The 21,522-nt window shown below is 42.4% G+C and overlaps 1 long non-coding RNA gene across 1 annotated transcript in view; it reads right to left on the bottom strand.

The window, feature by feature from the left end:
- Positions 1-21,522, bottom strand: part of LOC123371984 — a 93,863-nt gene that overhangs the window by 8,650 nt on the left and 63,691 nt on the right. The window contains exon 2 of the long non-coding RNA XR_006580032.1: positions 2,038-2,232. This is a non-coding gene — a long non-coding RNA (uncharacterized LOC123371984). The remainder of the gene's footprint in view (positions 1-2,037; positions 2,233-21,522) is intronic.

Raw genomic sequence — 21,522 nt, 5'->3', positions numbered from 1 at the left:
TTGTAGAAATGAGCATGCACATAGGATGTTTGGGGCAGGCAACACAAAGCACCACTTGTTACAAAACAAAGAATAAACCAGAGGAAGGAGAGGTGGTCACTAGGGGCTGAGGGCTTCAGCTGGAGCAGCAGGTAGAAGTGGAAATATAGACAAAAGAACTATTTCCAATTAAATTAGAAGTATCAAAGGCCATGTTGTTGCACTAGCCTAACAAAAAAGATGAGGATTACATTTGCAATGGATGTTTAACCAATTCTTCAGAGCGCATATGAAGGAGAGCAATTTCATGTACAGGCAAAGTATTTAAAATCCATTGAAGGTTTTGAATATATAGAGTGAGTGAGTGTGAGTGTGAAAGAAAGAAAGAAAGAACAGCTAAAAGGGTGGCTGGCCCCTTGTGGATTTAATCAGTACTGGACCTGTAGCTTTCACCCCGGTTTGATTCCAAAAAAAAGGTTGAAGAAGAGTACAGAATTATGCACCATTTTCTATACCCACAGGGCTCCTCTGTTAATGACAATATTGATCCTAATCTCTGTTCAGTTCAGCATTCCTAATTTGATACAGAAGTAGTCATGATTAAGAGATGTGGCAAAGGAGTACAGTTAGCAAAATGCGACATTAAGTCTGCATTTCAGTTGCTATCTATCCCAAAGATTAAGTTTGGGGTTTCCAATTTGAAATGTACTACTATGTCAATCTTGCCAGTTGGCTGCTCTACTTCCTGCTAAGCTTTTGAAAAGTTTAATATGACACTAGAATGGGTGGCTGTGAGGGAAACTGTCTTAGAAAAGGTAGTTCATTAACTTCATGATCTCCTCTTTAAAGGACAATTGGGGACAATTAAATGTGCCCACCTATTAAGTGCTTTTCAGAGGTTGGCCAGGCACTTAGGTGTTTCGTTGGCCTTTGGAAAGAGGAGGCCCAACACTGAAGTTGACATATTTGCCGATTGAGTTATATACAATGCAGTGTATATCAGAACTATCCTGGGAGAAGCTGGATAATTTTCTAAGGGCATTGGTACAGGCAATTCAGGGTCATAGGGAAACAATGTTCAAGCAGTCCCAGGTGATCTCCAGGTGCCTGAATTTTGCTGGTAGGTGGTTGCTTCAGGTAGGACCGTTTGTACATGACATGTATCCTCCACCACCAGGGTCAGGGAGCCTCCTCACTTTATCAGAAGAACACGAAGAAATGAAAGCTATTTGAGAGTATGGGAGACATCCCTTAATCAATTTCATGAGGCATCTATCTGGTGAGCCAATTGGACAGTGAGAACAGAGGTTCTGGTACAACCTGATGCCTCCGCATGAAATTGGTTTTGGAGTATATTTCCAAGGGAAATGGGGTGAGCAGAAGTGGCCAGCAGATGGACAGCATGGGGTACAACAAAGGATAATACATATCTGTTTTTTCCCCCTTATATTGGTGATAGTAATTATCAGGGTGAGGAATTCAGAAATAAGCAGGTTTTGTTTCTGATCTGAGAACCAGGCAGTGATTCATATCAGTCAGCATGGGTAATGAAGATGGTGAGGGCATTTGTTTCACATTGTCTTTCATCTAACATCCTTTTCTGTGCAGTGCACGTTCCAAGTGTAGATAATCAAATTGCCAATTATGTCTTGATTTCAGGAGAACAGATTCTGGGAGCTCATGCTGTTTGCTAGCCATGATCCAGAGGCAATGGCTCACCAGTTGTGGAGCCTCAGTTTCTGACAGATTTAGGATTGGCACAAAAACCCAAAACAGCCTCTCCCCCCCTCCCCGCCCCTTCCATGACTCCCCTGACTTTCTGGTTTAATAGCTGGCATGGTAAAAATGTACAGAATTTAGAGTTCAAGAAGGACTTCAGTGCATGTGGTCCATTCCTGGGCATCGAGGGTGTGATATGCAGAGTCCCTGCTGCACCAGGTATTGACTTCACCCATGATCCGGGGGTGCCTCATAGGGTTAACTTTAGGATTAACTGTAGCAGGCTAGTGGGCATTCCCAGCCTTGGCCATTACTAGGCACGCCTGAGTTTGCACTAACCTTGGCATTTATGATGGCAGGAGACATTTGGAGGAAGGTTGATGTCTGGATGTTCAGGCTTTCTGCTGTGAATTGGGTCCACAAGTGGGTGGCCAGGTCACCAGGCGGATCACACCTGAGCTTCAAAGTTAAAGCCATTTGCCTTGAAAAGGATGGCAGATGACTACTCCACAGACACCATAATTTCCTGCAATCCTACAAGCACAATGGAAAAGATCCATGTTGAAGCAGGCTCAGGGAGTTTAACTTGTTCTTTGTGCTTCCTTTAGTATATAGTTTTTAGAGGGGACCACAGTAAGAAATTTGGCACTGACTCAACCTCTTGCATAGAAAGCCATATTCATTCTTCCAACAGAGTGCACAAAAATGTGCAAGCCATTTGCATGACATTATGTTCCTTGCTCATGCTGTAAGGATGGGGAATAAACTTTTTTTGACATAATTTGCATTCTATTCCTCACGCAGAAAACAGGCTGAAGAGATTCAGTTATCATTAGGTTATCATTTACCTATACTTCTGTTAGTATCATCTGAATAGCAGTACATTTAATAGTATCTATGCACATGCATGCAAACTTGTCAAATGTCTCATCAGTATTGGGCACTGTTGTAGTTGTTAAAGTCAGTCTAGCAGGATTCTGTGACTGACTTTAGTGGAATCTGGTTGTAAGGGATACCCAGCAATACTTACTTGAGAGACACAAGATTTAAGATTATGTTCTGACAGAATGCAAATCTACTAAATTTCCAAATGACAACAAATTACCTCTTATCAAGCTTCTTAGATATATTAGTAAAACCCTGGCAGACAATATCATAACTCTCTGGCTTCTTTGCTAAAACATCTTTGGCAATTACAACATCAATAGGTCAAAAAGAAGATGAATGATTCTATAAAGAACTTTTCCCTTTGGTAATCAAGCAGTCCCTGTGCTGAAGATATTCATATTAGGGTTTCTCACAGCTTAATCTAGTACTTCCCAGGTGTTAGTTGTAATTAAAGGCTTAGATGCCTATTTCATTAACAGTTACATGTGATTTTAACTCCATTTTTTTCTTGCATTTGTGCAGGGAATTTATGAGTGACTGAATTAAGGGCAAAGGTCCTAATTCTTCCTCCAGTGAGGAGTGAGTGAAAGAGAGAGAGTGTGTGACTTGTTTAACCTTTGATTGAACATCCACAGTGAGCTTCTGCTGCCCTGTGTATTAACACGCTCTCTATTAACGTACAGTTTGTCACCAGCTTTGATCTGTCATGAAGATGATCTATAGTGTACTTACAGAAAAATCATTGCTAAATGCAGCAAATCCCTCTAGGAGATTGATTACTATAGGTTTTTGGTGGTTTTACTGTGGGCATGCCCTCAGTTGTGTGCTTATCCTGGTTACACAGGAGAATGGGTCATGCCACTAAAACAACTTTGTTGCTCATATAATCTGGCATTATATATATTCATATAAAATGGAAACTGTACAACATGAAGAAGCAGCCAAATTTAACAGTGACATCTACTTCCTGAGCAAATACAAGAAACCGAACATCATCCCCAGAGGACTCACCATCTGTAACCCTCTGACCATTACACACAACTCCGAATATGCTGTTCAGCTCTGCAGAAGGACTTCAGAAAAACTCCTGCACCTCACATGCTTCAGATGGGACCACCTTTAACAAGAAATTATCACATGCTCCCACACACTGGGAGAAAAATATCAGGAAACCTATCTGGAGAGCTTGCAGGTGTGATTTATTATGTGATGTTATGATTAACTAACATGTTATGTCATATGTAATCGTTGAATGCTAAATAGAGTTAAATTGTAGGATTATAGATGTATAATATTGATCACTAGTTAGGATAATTATGTATTAGGTATCTAAGTAAGGAGGACTGAAACACAAGGTCTACAGGCTGAGGCCTTTAAGATTTTAGCTTAGCCATAGCTGGCCATAGGTTTAAGAAATGCTTGACATAAGAGTGACCAAAGAATGACCCTATGCCACAAGATTATGAGAGAAGATGTACCAATGGGTGATATTGTGAAAAATTAACAGTAAGAGTAATATTTTGCTTACAGGATACCCGATAGTCACATTTTTCTAACATGACCTAACCGGAAGGTGTACTATGTGCATAAATGCTAATGAGGTATAGTCAGAATCACATTATAAAAAGAAGGTGCCCAGACTAGGAAAATTGAGTTCCCTATGGGAAACTCCAGCAGGAGCCATCCCTCTACTAATGATCAATCCATAAGAGATCCACCAGAATGAAACACTATCTAGGAGGATGTGAGTATAACCATATTTGTAACTTCTGCATAGTTCTGTATAGAACCAGGTTATATGTACTCTCCAAGGGAATGAACTTCTGCCCACCTCAAGGGATTCTTTCATAACAAAGATAATACTACCCACAACTACCACATCCCCACAGACAGTCACAAGAAAAAAATAATTAGCAGCAAACAAAACCACACACTGGATCATTACATCAATTGCTTCACTCAGGAAAAAAAATCCTGTGAAATCCTTAAACTGTACATCCACCTCAATCTTTCTACCATCAAGACGATAGCTATACAGTCCCTGAAATCAAACCACCAAATAGCGATCTAACCTGCAGACAAAGGGGACACCATCACAGTCTTCAATAGTGATGACTACACCAACAGGGCTAACTGACAATGCTCGGATACCACCTAAGATGAAGAACTCAAAGGAGATTCCATGCCATAGTTCACACAAGAATTTAAGTATATGATTAAATCCTTCCCCAAACAATTCCAAGAGAAATTCTATAATCTCACCCCCCACAAACCACTCCAGGAACCTTCTAAATGCCTCCTACAATACACAAACAAGATCCATCATATCTGGCCCTGGCACTCTAACTGAAGGTATACCAGGACGCTTAGAAACCATCCTTAAACCACTCAGCGCACAAAAAGCCACTTTTCTCCAGCAAGCTCCGAACAGACCAGGACACACCAACCCCAATGGCACCAGATCCCGCCATAACAGATGCAAAACCTGTAGACATCTTTACTGAAATGATCAATAGTCCCACTTGCAAACACACCTTTCTCCATGGGTCCTACACATGCCTATCACAAAACTATATGGTTGAATCCAGATAATCGCTATGCGCTCAGATGAACTCACACAGAAAAGTGATAAAGACAAAACCACCAGATCACCTGTGCCAGTTGCACCAGCTGCTGCTGGGGCAGTCTTGGGCCACTGCCCTGCCCCCAAGCAGCAGAGTTTGGGTGTGGGAGGAGACAGGGGGTTGGAGCATAGGACAGGGTGAGGCAGGTTCTGGTGGCTCTTACCTGAGGGGCTCCCCGGAAGTGATGACATCCCCCCCCTCACACAGCTCCTAGGTGGAGGCGTGGCCAGGGAGTTCTGTGTGCTGCTTCAGCCTACAGGCACTGCCCCCACAGCTCCAATTGGCTGCAGTTCCCCTAGAAAACGTATCCCAAGCTTCAGAGACTTCCCAGTTGAAATCCTGGAGGAGCCCCCACTTGTAACACTGATAGACCCCAGTCATTGATGGGTGGGATCGAACCTGGGACCTCTGGAGCTAAATAAGTGAGCCTCTACTGCATAAGCTAAAAGCCATACGGCTGTTCAGCAGACACATTAATCTCTCTCTCTATGTAGTCTCCGTGCCACTAAATGGGACAGAACACCACACCCAGGAGGTGCGTGGGTTGCAAGTGCAGCTGCAGCAGTAGGGCTGTGCTGCTATAAGGTCTATAGTCCAAACAGTCAGAGATGAAGGATCTTTCTTTGACTCCATATCTATAGTATCTTCTCACAGAAAGCAAGCTGACAGTGTGTCTACCCACGTGAGCTATTCCTTTTATGATGAGGAGTGAGGAATGCACTTTGAGTCTCTGACCTCAGGTCATCACCACAATGGCCATTTGTTTTGGAATTAGCACCTTCTCTGATAAAGTCCTTCATTAGCATTCCAAAAGGCTTCTTTGATGGTAGATGAGTTATTTAGTTACAGGGATGTTTACAATGTAAATATTTGGTATTATATTATAACAGAAACAGATAAGTGAAAACAATACAAGTAACATTCCATTTGGTTTCATGAAGTTTAAACATCTGAATACACACTTATACATTTAACACTTTGATCTACACTAACACATCAGTGAGTTGGCCTGGGGTTATAACCTGAGCTGGCACCTGAGCTGGTTTGCCAGCGTCCCACCCCTTTCCTCTGGACGTGCTAGACAAATCCTTCCTCTTAGTCTAAATCTCTTTCTATCCTTTATCCCAGGGAGAGTGTCTGCAATCCTCTTTCTGCTATCAGCTCCCCAGTGATGAAGTAGACTGTAGTCCATGAAAGCTTATGCTCAAATAAATTTGTTACTCTCTAAGGTGCCACAAGTACTCCTGTTCTTTTTCCAGTTTTATAGAAGCCCTGCCTGTTCATGCACAGGTGAGCTTCCTTGAATTAGAATTCTCTTCTCAGCCTAAATATCCCCTCCCCCCTGACAGCAGCCTAATAGGTTAATTGGCCCATCTGGTCTACATTAACCCCTTTCAGGGCAGGTGTGGGGTGCACAGCTCTTCACAGGCCCATTACAACAACTATAACACACCTTGTTGCCTACTAACCCTTCATTCTCTTACGACTGCAGAGGTGTTAATTGCCCTCTTCATTTTAAGTGGTCTCCTACAATATGTGAAACCCTTATGCTTAACAATCTGTCCTACTTTGTATTTAACTGTACCATCTGTTTTCCTTTTCCCGACCTGAAGAAGAGCTCTGTGAAACTTGAAATCTTAGTCCCAATAAAAGATACTACCTCACCACCGTGTATTTATAATATGGTGTTTCCTTTTTAGGTTTGACTTTCTTTGTTGTCTGCAGTGTTGTTGTAGCAGCTGTGTCAGTCCCAGGGTATTAGAGAGACAAGGTGGGTGAGGTAGTATCTTTTATTGGTCCAATTTCTTTTGGTCAGACACACAAGCTTGCAAGCTACACGAGAGCTCTTCTTCAGGTCTGGGAAAGTTACTAAGGCCATGTCTACACTACCAATTTTTGTCGACAAAAGTGATGTCAACATCCAGAAGTCAACATATTAAAAATCAGATTTTCATGTTCACACTTGCTCCTTCTGTCAGCAGATTGCATCCACAGTCAGGGCACCATCACTGACAGTGTGAGCAATGCACTGTGGGTACCTATCCCATAGTCCAGCTCGACACCTTCTGTCGCTAGGTGTTTTGGGAAGGTGGAGCGGATCGCGGCACACCTTGGGACTGAGCTAAATGTCCTGTGATGCATTGCTTTCTGTCCCAGCACTCCATGGGCGTCCGTCTTTCTTTCATGGCATTTTTGCCATATTCCTTCTTTGCTGTGCACCCCAGCATCTTTATGAGACAGGATGGATCCCGCACTGCTCTCCTATGCTCTGTTAACTGTCATAAAGACATTGGGGATGGCAGTGCTGTTAATCATGAAGTTCCTAACTGAAGAAGACTCGCAAGCGCCCGACATTCTGCGTGATATGGATAGGAGCAACTTTAGACTGCTTTTGGCATTCACAGAACAGCTGCATAGGATAGACTGTTGTTTTTGGGTTCGGGAAACAAGCACTTAATGGTGAGATTGTATTGTCATGCAGGTTTAGGATGAAGAGCAGTGGCTACAGAATTTTTGGATGCAGAAAGCCACCTTCCTGGAACTGTGTGCAGAGCTCATCCCAGACCTGCAGCTCAAGGACATCATAGAGTACTGAGTACCTCCAGGAAACTTTCCTGGAGATCTTCTCTGTAGAGAAGCGAGTGGTAATCACTATGTGGCAGTTGGAGACTCCAGACTGCTACCGGTCGGTCATGAATCATTTTGGAGTCATGAAGTTGACCATTGAGGCTGCATTAATACAAGGTGCAGGGCAATAAATCGCAGCCTGCTACAAAGGACTGTGACTCTAGGAAATGTGCATGAAATAGTGGATGGGTTTGCAGAAATGGGTTTCCCTAACTGTGAAGGGGTGATAAATGGCAAACATTCCAATTTTGACACCGGACCATCTTTTGACGGAGTACATCAATAGGAAGGGGTACTTCTCCATGGTTTTGAAGGCCCTTGTGGATCACTGTGTGCGTTTCACTGACATCACCGTGGAGTGGTCTGGGAAGGTGCATGACGCCTGCATCTTCAGGAACACCTGCCTGTACAGAAAGCTACAAGCGAGGACTTTCTTTCCAAACCAGATGATTACAGTGGGAGATGTGGAAATGCCCATAGTGGTCCTGGGAGACCCAACATACCCCTTACAGCTGTGGCTCATGAAACCTTACATGGGACACCTGGACAACAGTAAGGAACAGTTCAACAACAGGCTGAGTAGGTGCCGGATGATAGTTGAATGTGCCTTTGGCAGATTAAACGCTCACTGGCAATGCCTTTATGGCAGGTTAGACCTTAATGAGTATAATATTCCCATGGTCATAGCTGCGTGCTGTATGTTGCATAATCTCTGTGAAGCTAAGGGTGAAAAGTTTGCTCAGGGGTGGAGTCCTGAGGCAGACCACTTGGCCCCTGATTTTGAGCAGCCAGATACCAGGGCTGTCAGAGTTGCCCAGAGGGAGGCAAATCAAATCACGGAGGCTTTGAGGCATCACTTTGACAATGAACACCAGCAATGTATCTCTCTGTTAGAGGTGCTTCAATGTTACGTTACATGAAGTTTTCCTAGGAGGCAATGGTGACATTTGGGGCCTTATATTCCAGTAAGAAAATGATTAAACTGCCTCTATATGTATTGGTAGTGCCTGCTATCTCAATTTGTAGAAAGAAAAAAAAAGATGATTTACCATTATAAAACTTTGCTTTTATTGAACAGCAGCACACACAAATACAGTTGCTTGGTGAAAAAGGAGGAGCTAGGGAAGGTCAGACTCTCACAACTGTGTGTAGGTCCAGCTATCATTGTGAAAGTTGTCCGAGGGGGTGGAGTGAAGGGGAAACTGAGAAGTCCCAGAAGATGGAAAGGAATGTGGGGGTGGAATTTGGGGGGTCACAGAAAAGAGTTCTGAATGTGCTGCAGTGGAGGTTTAGCATGGATATGCTCAGTCTGCAGCATTATAAAGGATTTCAGCATCTGTGTGCCGTGGCTTTAATCACCCGCTCATTAGTGTCCTTAACAAATGCGCAATTCTCTTTTCTGTCCTGCCGTTCGGCTTCCCAGCACTCCTTGCATTCCCTTTTTTTTCTGCACTGGAGCACTGCATTATCTCCCAGAACATGTTTTCTTTGCAGTGTCTTGGGTGCTTTCTTATCTGGCAGAGATGCTCGTTCAGGGTGCGTGGGGTATTCCTGAAGTACACATCTGGTGAAGCACGGGGGACAATGCACAGAAGTGAGATTGTTGAATTAATGCACAGCATTGAAACATTTCAGTTAAATACACCTTTTGCAACATAACAATCACTTTTATCACTGACCCTAGCCAGGCACATATCTCTATGAACACACAAAGAATGGTGAGTGTTGGTGGGGACAGGGGGGCCCTCCACATGGGGAAAAGAGAACACACTTTTTGCAAGGGTCATGGTGCAGCATTCTAGGGAAAAAATTCTAAAATTCTCCCACAGGTAGGGGTCATTCTAGCAGACATCTCACTGCTAAGGGTAAACAGGGAAACGAGGGTACATCTACTCCATGCCTGTGGCTTCCACCCTGCTTCCTATGCTGCTTGCCTATGTGCCGCTTTGGTCGCTGCACAAGCAATTGCTGAATGGTGCAGGAAAGTTTCCTACAATGGGGGAAGGAACAAAAGTGCTCTGCCATGGAACCTTCGGCAGAGTATTACTGAGTACCTCCAGGAAACTTTCCTGGAGATCTCTCTGGAGGATTCCCATGAGATCTCAGCATGCATCAACACCCTGTTCCACCATACTAATTAACTACACAGGGAAATATCCAGCTCACAGAAACACAGCCCGCTTCCCACATTTCTATATCCTGAACCCCACTTGCACTACTCAAGCCACTGCCACTTACTGGCAGCTTCGGCCAAGTGCAGCTTCCCATAAAGAGAGCACCAGCAGCCCTTCAAAAGGCTAAAAGCACATTCCACAGTCATTCGGCACTGGCTCAGCCTGGAGTTGAACCATTCCTGGCTGCTGTCCAGGCTCCCTGTGTAGAGTTTCATGAGCCACGGCATTAAAGGGTAAGTGGGGTCTCCAAGGATCACAATGGGTATTTTGATTTCCCCTACAGTAATCCTCCGGTCTGGGAAAAAAGTCCCGGCTTGCAGCTTCTTGAACAGGCCAGTGTTCCAAAAGATGCGTACGTCATGCACCCTTCCGGGCCAGCCTGTGTTAATGTCAATGAAATGACCATGGTGATCCACAGGCGCCTGGAGAACCATGGCGAAATACCCCTTTATGTTAACATATTCGGAGGCTAGGTGGGCTGTTGCCAGAATAGGAATATGTATCCCATCTATCGCCCCTCCGCAGTTAGGGAAACCCATTTGTTCAGAACCAGCCACAATTCCATGCACGTTACCTGGAGTCACGGTTCTTCTGAGTAGGATGCAATTAATGGCCTTGCAAACTTGCAATAACACAATTCCAACCATCGACTTTTACACTCCAAACTGGTTAGTGACCGATCAGTAGCTGTCTGGAGTTGCCAGCTTCCAGATTGCAATAGCCATCTGCTTCTCCACCAGCAGAGCAGCTCTCAATCTCGTGTCCTTGCACCTCAGGGTGGGGGCGAGCTCAGCACACAGTCCCATGAAAGTGGCCTTTCTCATCCAAAAGTTCTACAGCCACTGATCGTCATCCCAGACTTGCAGGATGATGTGATCCCACCACTCAGTGCTTGTTGCCTGAGCCCAAAAACGATGATCCACAGTGGAGAGCATGTCCATGAATGAGACAAACAATTTTGTGTCGTATGCGTTACGCGACTCGATATCATTGTCAGACTCCTCACTGTCACTTTGGATCTTAAGCAGTAACTCGACTGCCAAACGAGACATGCTGGCGAGTCTCGTCAGCATGTTCCGCAGCAGATCGGGCTCCATTCCCACAGACCGAAAGGGAAGACAAAGTGCACTCTGCACAGAAACCATTGAAAAATGGCACCAAATGTGGACGGAACCACAGGGATTGCTGGGATGTGAAGCAATGCATCACGGGGCATTGGGACAGGATCCAGAATACCCCGCACCCCACACCCCCTACCCACAAGCCACAGCACCAGAATGGGAAGAGGTGCTCTGTGGGATAGCTGCCTATAAGGCACCACTCCAAATGCTGCTTCAAGTGCTGTGAATGTGGCCATGCCAGTGCGCTTGCAGCTGTCAGTGTGGACAGACTGGAGCACTTTCCCTGGTGCGCTCTCCGAAGGCTGGTTTAACCAAAAGCGCTCTACATCTGCAAGTGTAGCCATGGCCTTAGTACCTTTCCCAGCCCAGAAAAACTATGTGTAGCTGAAAAGCTTGTCTCTCTCACCAACAAAACTTGGTCCTATAAAAGATAGTACCACCTAGTTTCTGACTTCCTTTGGGCATATTCCCCCTACATGATCAATTTCCGTATAGGGATAGGAAATTATATGGGTGTTCACACAGTTTCCTCCATATCACTACAATGAATTTTGTTGGATTAGTCCCACTGTTGGAATAGGCAGAAGATACATTCTCCTACACTGTGCATCCCTGGAGATCCAGAAAAATCAGGGGGTACCCATATACAGAACCCAATACCTCTACACTGCTTCCCAGTTTTTCAAGGAAGCACCCTCCCATACAGAAGCCTGCTGCTGCCCCTGAACCTTGCCTGGGGCAGGTCCCTTGGCAGAAGAAATCACCATGTTAGATAAGATTGACAGGTCTGGTACATTTTACTGAGGGAACCCTCACATAACTGTGAGGAGATGCTGCTACTACATAGAGTTGCCATTCCCAGGTTTTCCAGTCTGAGTGTTTCAGAAGCACTTTTCTAGGACTGGGAAAAGACAGGATAATTCTATACATACCAGCACTTTCCACTTCCCTGAATTCTTGCAGAAGCAGAGGGATTGATCAAGCCCCTGACTTCAATAATATCTTAGAAGTTTTTAATTAGTTCCCTACCCTGCCTAAATTGTTGCCTGCTCTCTTTCAGCTATTTTTTTCCCTCTTGGCTGAAAACTATTTTGTTGAAAGGCAGATCAGATCTGTAAACTGTGTATAAATATCATGAGCATGACCAATGCAAAATGTGAAGAGAGCTGATCACAAAAAGGGGATTTCTGCAGTAGGCTTCTTGGCCAAAAATGGTTCCTTGCTGTTAGCACCAGTTCAACTCCATTAATGGTAGCAGTGGTGGGAGTCCTAGTGTAAACAGGGCTCCAGGTGGCTAATATTTGAAGTACCATGTTGTCTAACCTTGCTTTGAGTAGGATACCAGCAGCTGCCCTTAATTTGTCTATATGAGAGCTCCTATTGTTGCCCTCAGTGGGAGCTGCTGGATGCTCTCACTTTGGGAACTCTGGCTATTCACTCAGATGCTGAAGTATAGGATTAAAAGTCTAACCTTAGGCTTCTTCTTCTTCTTCTTCTTTTTTAAATTGCCATACTGGTGACGAGGCCTCCGCAGCTTTCAGTGGAGAAATTTTAAGAAAGCCATTTCTATAAGTGTATTAAATTAAACCAGGATCATTTCAAATATTTTTGTAAGGCTTATATTACACCATGCTCAGAGGCTGATCGTGCAGATTTTCCCTCAGCTAATTGTTTCACTCAAATTTGTGCCCTATGATCTTGAGTAGAGTTCACTAGTGAAGAAAATTACAAGGCTATTAGCAGGGAATATCAGAGACAGGGAGCTTAATGAAAAGTGCGTAAATACAAAGTTCGTGAGAAGTGAGCTGTTGTGCATATTGTAAAACCCAGAAAGTCTCATGGCCCATGAATCACATCTCAAAAAGCTGCATATAGAAAACAAAGAGTTCAGCTAACACCTGATATTTTAATTCAAAATCTTATAGTAAAAATGTGCGAGGCACTGTAAAATAAACTTGTAGGTTAAAAATTATCCATTTAATGTTTGGGAGTTAATATGGATAAAGAGATATTTTTGTTAGTACTGTCTGCTTTTTAATAGATGCATCTCACTTTGAGTCACCGATGTAGCCATAGAGGTAGCTCCACTTTTCCACAGATGATACATTGTAGCAGTTGTGCAAATGCTACAAGCATAGATGAGCAGCTGTGGCAATGGAAAGAAAGTGGTATGAATAGGGGTTGAGAGTCCCATGGTAGCTTAAGACATAGCAGAATGAGACACTACACCTGGAAAGGTATCTAATCAGGAAGCCCTCTTGCAGATATTTGTTTTCTTAAAATACCTTTAGGAGAAATTTTTCAGTAGTTTTATTTCCAGGGGCTGTCTGTACTGTTTTTATGGTATCTTGTCTAATTACAAGCACCGTCCCAGTTATATTGACTTCTAGGAATTATGTCAAAGTGTGTCACCTCTTGGAGAGGTATGTATATGATTAGGTCAATGGAATTTCAAGTCCAATCCATTTCTGCACTGCACCTCTCAAAAGCTGTTATATAGTCCCACAATTCCAAGCTATCTATTCCACCCATGACCCTTACATTTAATCCTTGTGTGTCCCTAAAGATCCTCTGGTTTTTTTTAAACACACACAGAACTCTGTAGCTGTCAAAATGAATGCTGCATATTGAACATGGGTAGAATATGTACTTTAACATTCTGCTGGAGTGACACAAGTCCAGCAGATGACAACTTAATGTCAGTAGCACTCTGGATTACATTGCAGTATGCTCTAAATAGAATATAGTTGGAAATCGGAGGCTCTTCACATGCACACCTCATTCCCAAAGGGATTAGGTGTGAAAGTGTGGGTGTCTACTAAAATTTATATGCTTTGAATTAAAGACACAGTTTTAGAATCTCTGCAGGGAATAGGTTCTATTGTACATTCTTCGGATAAGCTGAGATAAGAAGATTATAAAATAGAAAAATGTGTTAAAGCCTCATAATCTATTACAATAAAAAAATTTAGACCTTAAGGACCTGAAGGTGCATTTTGGTTTCTAACAGGGTGTCTTTAAAAAAAAATCAGATGCCTATAGTATGCTCAGCTGGACACATTTCTAGACACACTGTGCTGAACGCACTCTAGGCAGTTGATGCATTCATTCTCCACTTACAGTGCTGAGCAGCAACATTTTCTCTTCGTATACTGTTCATTTCCCTACAGATTTGAACACAGCCATACTGTTGGAGCCATAATATTACCTGATAAATTCAGAACTCATTAATTGAACCTGAATTGCTGAGAAGGAAATATATATATTATAGGCAAGGCTGGTAATGCCTTCTATTATTAAGGTTGCCCAACATTTTCCATTGTAAGATCCTGGGTTCAGTTCAGGGGCGGTTCCAGGCACCAGCGCAGCAAGTGCGTGTCTGGGGTGGCAAGCCGTGGGGGACAGCCTGCTGGTCGTCATGCGGGCGGCAGTCAGGCTGCCTTCGGCAGCGTTTCTGTGGGAGGTCTGCCAGTTCCATGGCTTTGGCATCAATTCGGCGGCGGGTACGCCAAAGGCGCGGGTCAGGCGGACCTCCTGCAGGCATGCCGCCGAATCTGCGTTAGCGGCGGACCTCCCGCAGGCATGCAGCTGAAAGCCGCTTGACTACCATGCTTGGGGCGGCAAAATACATAGAACTGCCCCTGGTTCAGTTGCATATAACTTTGCTAAAATTTAACGATTTGTGCTGAACTTTTCCAATATGGTGTTTGCTTGAGGCAAAAAAAATTGTGGAAAGGGTCAGCCAAAATAGTTGTCATTTCTGAGAATGAAACTAGGGAGAAATGTGTGGTTTTACCCATGTTAAACTAATGGCAGTTTTTTCCTTGAACTGCACTACTTGAAATTTAGCAGGTGGGTGGCTTTTGTATTAGAGATGTGGCTTTTGCTATCCCCATAAAATCCACTCAGATTTGGTTGTTATAAGCCTTTGAAAAATTGAAATATGCACATGGTGGGTAGAGAATTCTTAGATTTTCATAGCTTAAATCTCTGAAGAGGCCAGGCTCAAGCCATATCTTAATGCATACGCAGAAGAGGGATGAATTAAGGTCACAAAGGCAACTTTATTCTGGAATTATCTAACTTCTGAGTGCTTGATTTTGCACCCTTCATAATTTTAATGTATTTTGTGCGTAGTGTGTGTGGATATAAATATAATCCAAATGCTTAGCTAGTGTAAACTGGCATAACTCCATTGACTTCAATTGAACTTTGCTGATTTACATAACCTGTAGATCTGGCTTGTGTTTTGTTTATGTTGTAATTGTAATAATTAGGTGATTTAAAACAGATATTTAGCACTTTTCTTCATCCTCAATCTTAATTATTTGTGTGGCCTAAATGCTAGTACAAGGTTGCTGTGTTTCAGTGCTGTAAAGTTTCTGTTTCAGGAGCCAGCATTCCTTTGCCATGCTGGTCACATGCACCTCTCCTATCTCCATATATCTGCTAGTCTATTAGCACTCCATATATCTGCTTTGGCTTCTCCTCATCATTGCATTAAATTCAGTAATTAGTCTATTAGCACTTTGGTCCTTTTCATTTTTAACTAGCTACATAAATATATCTAATGAATATTCATGATCTACTTCCTCACTGTAAAAGTCTGTGCCAACATCTCTTCCCTAATCTGACCTACACCTTCTGCTCCTTGCATTCTACCCAAACTGTGGACTGTTCACTTTGTTTCCTCAATAATTTCCATCCTGGTGCCATTTTTTTCATGCTGCTTCATGTGTTTGACCCAGCTTTGAATGTCAAAAGTTTTCCCGCTCTTTCTGAAAATCATTGATAAGATTCCAGATATTCTATGAAGTATTTCATATGGAGCTCCATATTTGGTCCATGTGGAGAATGAGAGTTCTTTGTTTGATATTAATCAAAGGATGCAGCCAGGGAGCAAGCCAACAAGAAACAAAACAATGGTGAAGATCGAATCAATGGGGGAGCTATGAACTAGGGAATGCTCCTACCTGACTCCAACCAGACAAGCAAGATTTACTCTTCCCATTGTTGAGGCTAGTATCATAGGGCATACAAAATCATAAGACAATGGGCATAGAAAAGGAAGAGGGCTGCTCAGGAAGTGACAAAGAGTACTGAGAGAGTTGCAAGGAGACATACAGAGTCACAGAGGACATAGTGCAGCAGGGCACGCTGCTTCAGCCAACCCAGAGTTGGAGGCTGAATGGAACTTGCAAGACTTGCAAGAGAAGATTAAGCTGTAGGAGAGACCCCCCAGCCTATAGGCCTTTTTTGTTTTATTCTTTTACTCTGTGTGCTTCATGCCTTTGCGGGGGGGAGGGGGTAGATGAATAAATAATGCTTTGCTTTGAAGAAGATGGTTGAGTCATTTTAATCAGCAGCTGCCACAGTCTTCCCAAGGACAAGGATTTACACATGCCAAACACATTTCAGCCTGGATGTTAACGTGGTTGGTAAACAGTAGGGCTACAGCCCACAGATCCGGGCTAAGAATGGTAGGACCGCGTGGTTCCATCCACAGAGGGGTGAAGATAGCAAACTTTGTCCCCACAGGGGTACACTCCAAAAGGACTAAAAGGGATCTAAAGCAAAGTTTACCGTGTAACTGATAGGCTATGGGTAGCCACTTGTTTTTTTAACCACATAAGCTCTTTGGGAAAAGTGACCTATTTAGCAATTTGTGTATTGTAAAGCACTATGTATACTCACAGTGCTACAGCTAGGATCAAAACAGCAGTAATATTGCACGTGAATTAATGGAGAAACATAAGACAGGTTAATCTACTGCCACTCAGATAATAAATGGAGTAAAACTGTTTGCACTGCCAAGAAATGACTCTCTACCTGTGCTAGATATTAGTCATGCACCTTTTATGTGTAGGACCTTGAAGTGAAGTATATGTGAGGGTTTTTATTATTCAACACTGGAAAGGGAGTTAAACACTAACTTGAAATAAGGACAATATTCTCTTTGGTAATGCAAAGCTTCAAAGTTTTGTACCCTTTTTTCACCCTCAGAATTTGATTGACAACTTAAAGTGTAGAAACTACAGAGGTAGGACAGCTTTTCTTAAATAGAAGCTTTATTGAGATTTTAAGATATAACAATAGAAAGAACACTGATCTGAACAAAATTCCACATGATTCACTGCAATTGTAAAGAGATATTTCAGGAGTGCAATTGATAATGCAACTGTCACAGCAAACAAGAAAGAGAATATACAAGTACAGAAGAAAAGTTCAAGGGTCATGATGTTAGAAGAAGAGATGGAGTGACAGTTTTCCAGGTGTTATAGCGGCACTGTATTCTTGAAATCTGGCCACCTCCTTCTGTGTTTTTGCAAATTTTCATGTGTTTTAATTTTAAAAATGTTTTTCCTTTCCCTGTTGCTGTTCCCAAGCTCAGTGCAGGGGAAAAGAGTCTCACAAAGTGCTGTCAAATGCACAAAGGTAAACAAACTGGAAAAATAATCATTTTCCTCAAATCTTTTTCATTTATAGTGATCTTATGTGTTTCTTGTAAAACTAGTAGGCAAAAGAATTTGAGGTAGAAGTGAGATTTTTAAGTTGGTGGGCCTGTAAATGCAATGAGCTGTTGTGGATATCTCAACATTTTACATGTTGCCACAGAAAGAGCCCCCATTATATACAATGGAAGTCTATTGTCTGATATATTGAAGCAAAAGTTTGCTGTGGATTATTATTTTCTTCATTTACATCTGACCTGTCACCACTGAAGTAAATGGGAGTAAGACTGAGTCCTTGGTAACTCTGATTAATATATAATGGTCCTTTGATATTTGAACTGAGAGAAAGAAGGCAGGTAGGCAGTGATACAAAACTGTGACAGTCATATAATGACAGTCAAGGCTGTTGCTGCTGCAGTTCATTAGTATACAAAATCAAGCTTCCCAAACTTTGTTTTGTTGTTTCCAAATGGTGGACATAAGATTGAATTCAGGTAGGCAAGAGGAGAACGTTGCCTCATGTCTCAGAGAAAATTAGAGCTAGTGATCTACATAAGAACGGCCATAGTGGGTCAGACCAAAGGTCCATCTAGCTCAGTATCCTGTCTATCGACAGGGGCCAATGCCATGTGTCACAGAGGGAATGAACAGAACAGCTAATCATCAAGTGATCCATCCCCATCAGCCATTCCCAGCTTCTGGCAACAGAAGCTATGGACATCATACCTGCCCTTCCTGGTTAATAGCCATTGATGGACCTATCCGCCAGGAATTTAGCTAGTCCTTTTTTTGAACCCTGTTATAGTCTTGGCCTTCACAACATCCTCAGGCAAAGAGTTCTATAGGTTGACTGTGTTGTGTGAAGAAATACATCATTTTTTTAAAACCTGCTGCCTATTAATTTCATTTGGTGACCCTTAGTTCTTGTGTTATGAGAAGGAGTAAACAACACTTCCTTATTTACTTTCTCCACACCAGTCATTATTTTATAGATCTGTCATATCCCCTCTTAGTTGTCTTTTCCAAGCTGAAAAGTCCCAATCTTATTACTCTCTTCTCATAAGGAAGCCATTCCATACCCCTAATCAATTTTGTTGCCTAGATTCTAGATTGAGAGAAAAAAGGTTCACTCTCTCTAAAGGGAAAAGTATTAAAACTCTAGAGCAGTGACATTCACTATCTAAGCTTTCCCCATACCAAACACATCTACAGCTACTGTTTCCCCAGGAAGTCTTTAAAGGTATGACAATCTGGGACCAAAAGTTTTAATGTCAAAGGACATTCCAACAAACAATGGAACAGAGATGCCATTTGTGTCAGTTGTGTGGGATAAGAAGCTTGTAAATGTTTCCAAAATGTTACTTGGAATGGAAGGTAATGCATTTTGTGTGTGATAAAACATTTCATTTGAATACATTTGTTCCAGATAAACAAATTGTGCATTTTATTTATTGCTTGATGCCAAACTGCTTGAGGCATGTCAAACCCCATATTTCTATTCAAAGCTTGACTCAATACTTGACATTTTAGTATCTGAACAATTTGGAGTGTATTATAAAATACAGAGATAAAATGCTGAGTTTTTAGTTTGTTGTACTAATTAACTGCTTCTCTTTATCTGCATCTTTGTGACTCAAATTAAGTAAAATAATGCTTTGGTTATTGAGTCCCTTAATTTAAAATATGTATAAAATTCTCTCTTCACCAATCCAGATATGTGTATGTGTATATCTTGAAAACAGTCAAATAAATGTTAGACCTTTGCTTTGCCAAATTGAACAGTGTTGTTCAGACTAGCTTGGAATTTGGTTAACTCTGCCTTTGTAGCTAGGATAACAGTTCTGTGAGTTATGTTTGATAGTCTATGCATCTGAAATGGTCAATGGGACTACTCATGTCAGTAAATTTAGTCATGAGACTAAATGTTTGCAGGACTAGACCCTTAGTTTGAGCTACAAGGGGAATTTCCTTTTTTAGATACATCAGTGATCCTGTGCATCTTGTGTGGTGCTATACTGAGAAAATCCACAGTAATCTCCAGTTGCACGAGTACTTTTGACACAATGGATGGGAGTTTCCAAAGTGCATTAGGAGTACAAATATCATGCAGAATGGGCAGAATGTTGTGTAAGAAATGCAGTATATGCAATATATGCAAGCATATTCTGCTCAAAAGCTGAGAGAACTTGTATTAACTAATACATATACGTTTATATTTATGAAATGCTCCCTGAGGAAGGTTTCCTTTAAAAAGTTCTTGATTTCTCTGTTTTACTTCATTTTTAATTTTCTCCTTCCTTTGTGATTATTTATTTTTCCTTCCTCTGTCTGTCAATTTATCACTGCCTGTGCTTCCCAACGGCCCCTCTCCTCTTCAATTTGTCCCAGTCTCTCCACAATCTATTTCTTTACAGCTTTTCTGTTCTTGCCTTCTTTATTCTCCTCTGGTCAGCCCTGTGTTTTTGCTGCTTTTGGAGAGCAGTAATTTTTCCATTGAAATTGCACTACCAAGTGCTGTTCTCACAGGATACCCACACATTCTGAGACCCAGGAAACACCAATAGGTTATTAAAATGCAGAAGCTCAATGGGAGCTGCTAAATAGCACAAGAAATTGACTCCAGAATGCAAAAGTTGACATCCAATACAGGTCTTTTTTCAGTTGACTATTCAAGTTTCTGATATTAATGTGGTGACATCACCCAATTTTGATATACTGATATACATACCTTTAGAATGGTATCTGTTTAAATGTTTTCTATGGCCTTTACTGGGACCGTTGGTTTATTAGTATGTGCTCCTGCACAACTGGAAGCTCTAGTTGAACAGGGCTTGTCTTCCACCTTCCCCCCACAGGACAAAGACAACACAGCCCAAGATATGTTCTTCTCCAACTCCCTCCCTCCTCAGGACTGGCTTTTATTCAACTGCCTCAGTGATTTATCTCAAAAACAGTAAAACCTTGCTACAGCTCAACATTGCTTTAGCCCACAGAGATCTCTTGAGCTAACTCACCCAAATACTTTTCCTTGAAGAACTTCTTGTTCCTCCTTGAAGCTCTGTCTTATCTTAGGGTACGTCCACACTACCCGACAGATTGGCGGGTAGCGATCGATCTATCAGGGATCAATTTATTGCATCTCATCTAGACGTGATAAATCGATCCCCAAACGCTCTCCCTGTCGACTCCGGAACTCCACCAGGGCAAGAGGCGGAAGCGGAATCAACGGGGGAGCTGCGGCCATTGATCCCGCGCCGTGAGGACGAGAGGTAAGTTGAAATAAGATATGTTGACTTCAGCTATGCTATTCTCATAGCTGAAGTTGCGTATCTTACATCGACCCTCCCTCCCCCAGCTGTTTGTATTGCTGAGATGGAGATAAATGTTATTCCTCTGTTTTGGTGATTTGTTCAGTCAGCAGATTAACTCTTCTGCCTCCACAGAGAGACCTAAAACAGAAATCCTGTCACAGAAGCTAACTAGGCTTCTTATTCCCCATATTAATCAAGTTCAGAGGATTTTTGTTTGTTTGTTTTTAAGTGATGCTGGAAATAATTTCTTCACCCCCACAGAACCTAACTATGGTTACTTCCTCCAAAAGCATCACCTGCTGGTATTACTCTTATTAGGATTGCCTTAGTTCCCTGAAGAGCTTAGTGGTCTTGCTACATGCTAGAGATATGTCCACACTGAAGCTGGAAGTGAGCCTCCCAGCCCAAGTAGACTGACTCATGCTGGCGGGGCTCAAACTAGCACACTAAAAATAACAGTGTGGACATTGTGGCTCAGGCTCTCAAGCCTAAGGGGTCAGGTCAGCTCTCTCACTTTCTTTGGCCCTAATAATATTTAATTATTCACTACAAAGTGGAACAGCTTTCAACAAGAGCGCTCCACCTCAGAAAACCCCATCATCTGTTGGATAGGGCTCTCACCTGAG

Source organism: Mauremys mutica, chromosome 5 (assembly GCF_020497125.1).
Source record: "Mauremys mutica isolate MM-2020 ecotype Southern chromosome 5, ASM2049712v1, whole genome shotgun sequence".
In the NCBI taxonomy this organism is placed as follows: Eukaryota; Metazoa; Chordata; order Testudines; family Geoemydidae; genus Mauremys; species Mauremys mutica.
Note: the sequence above shows the minus strand (reverse complement) of the source record. Positions and strands in the feature narration are given on the sequence as shown.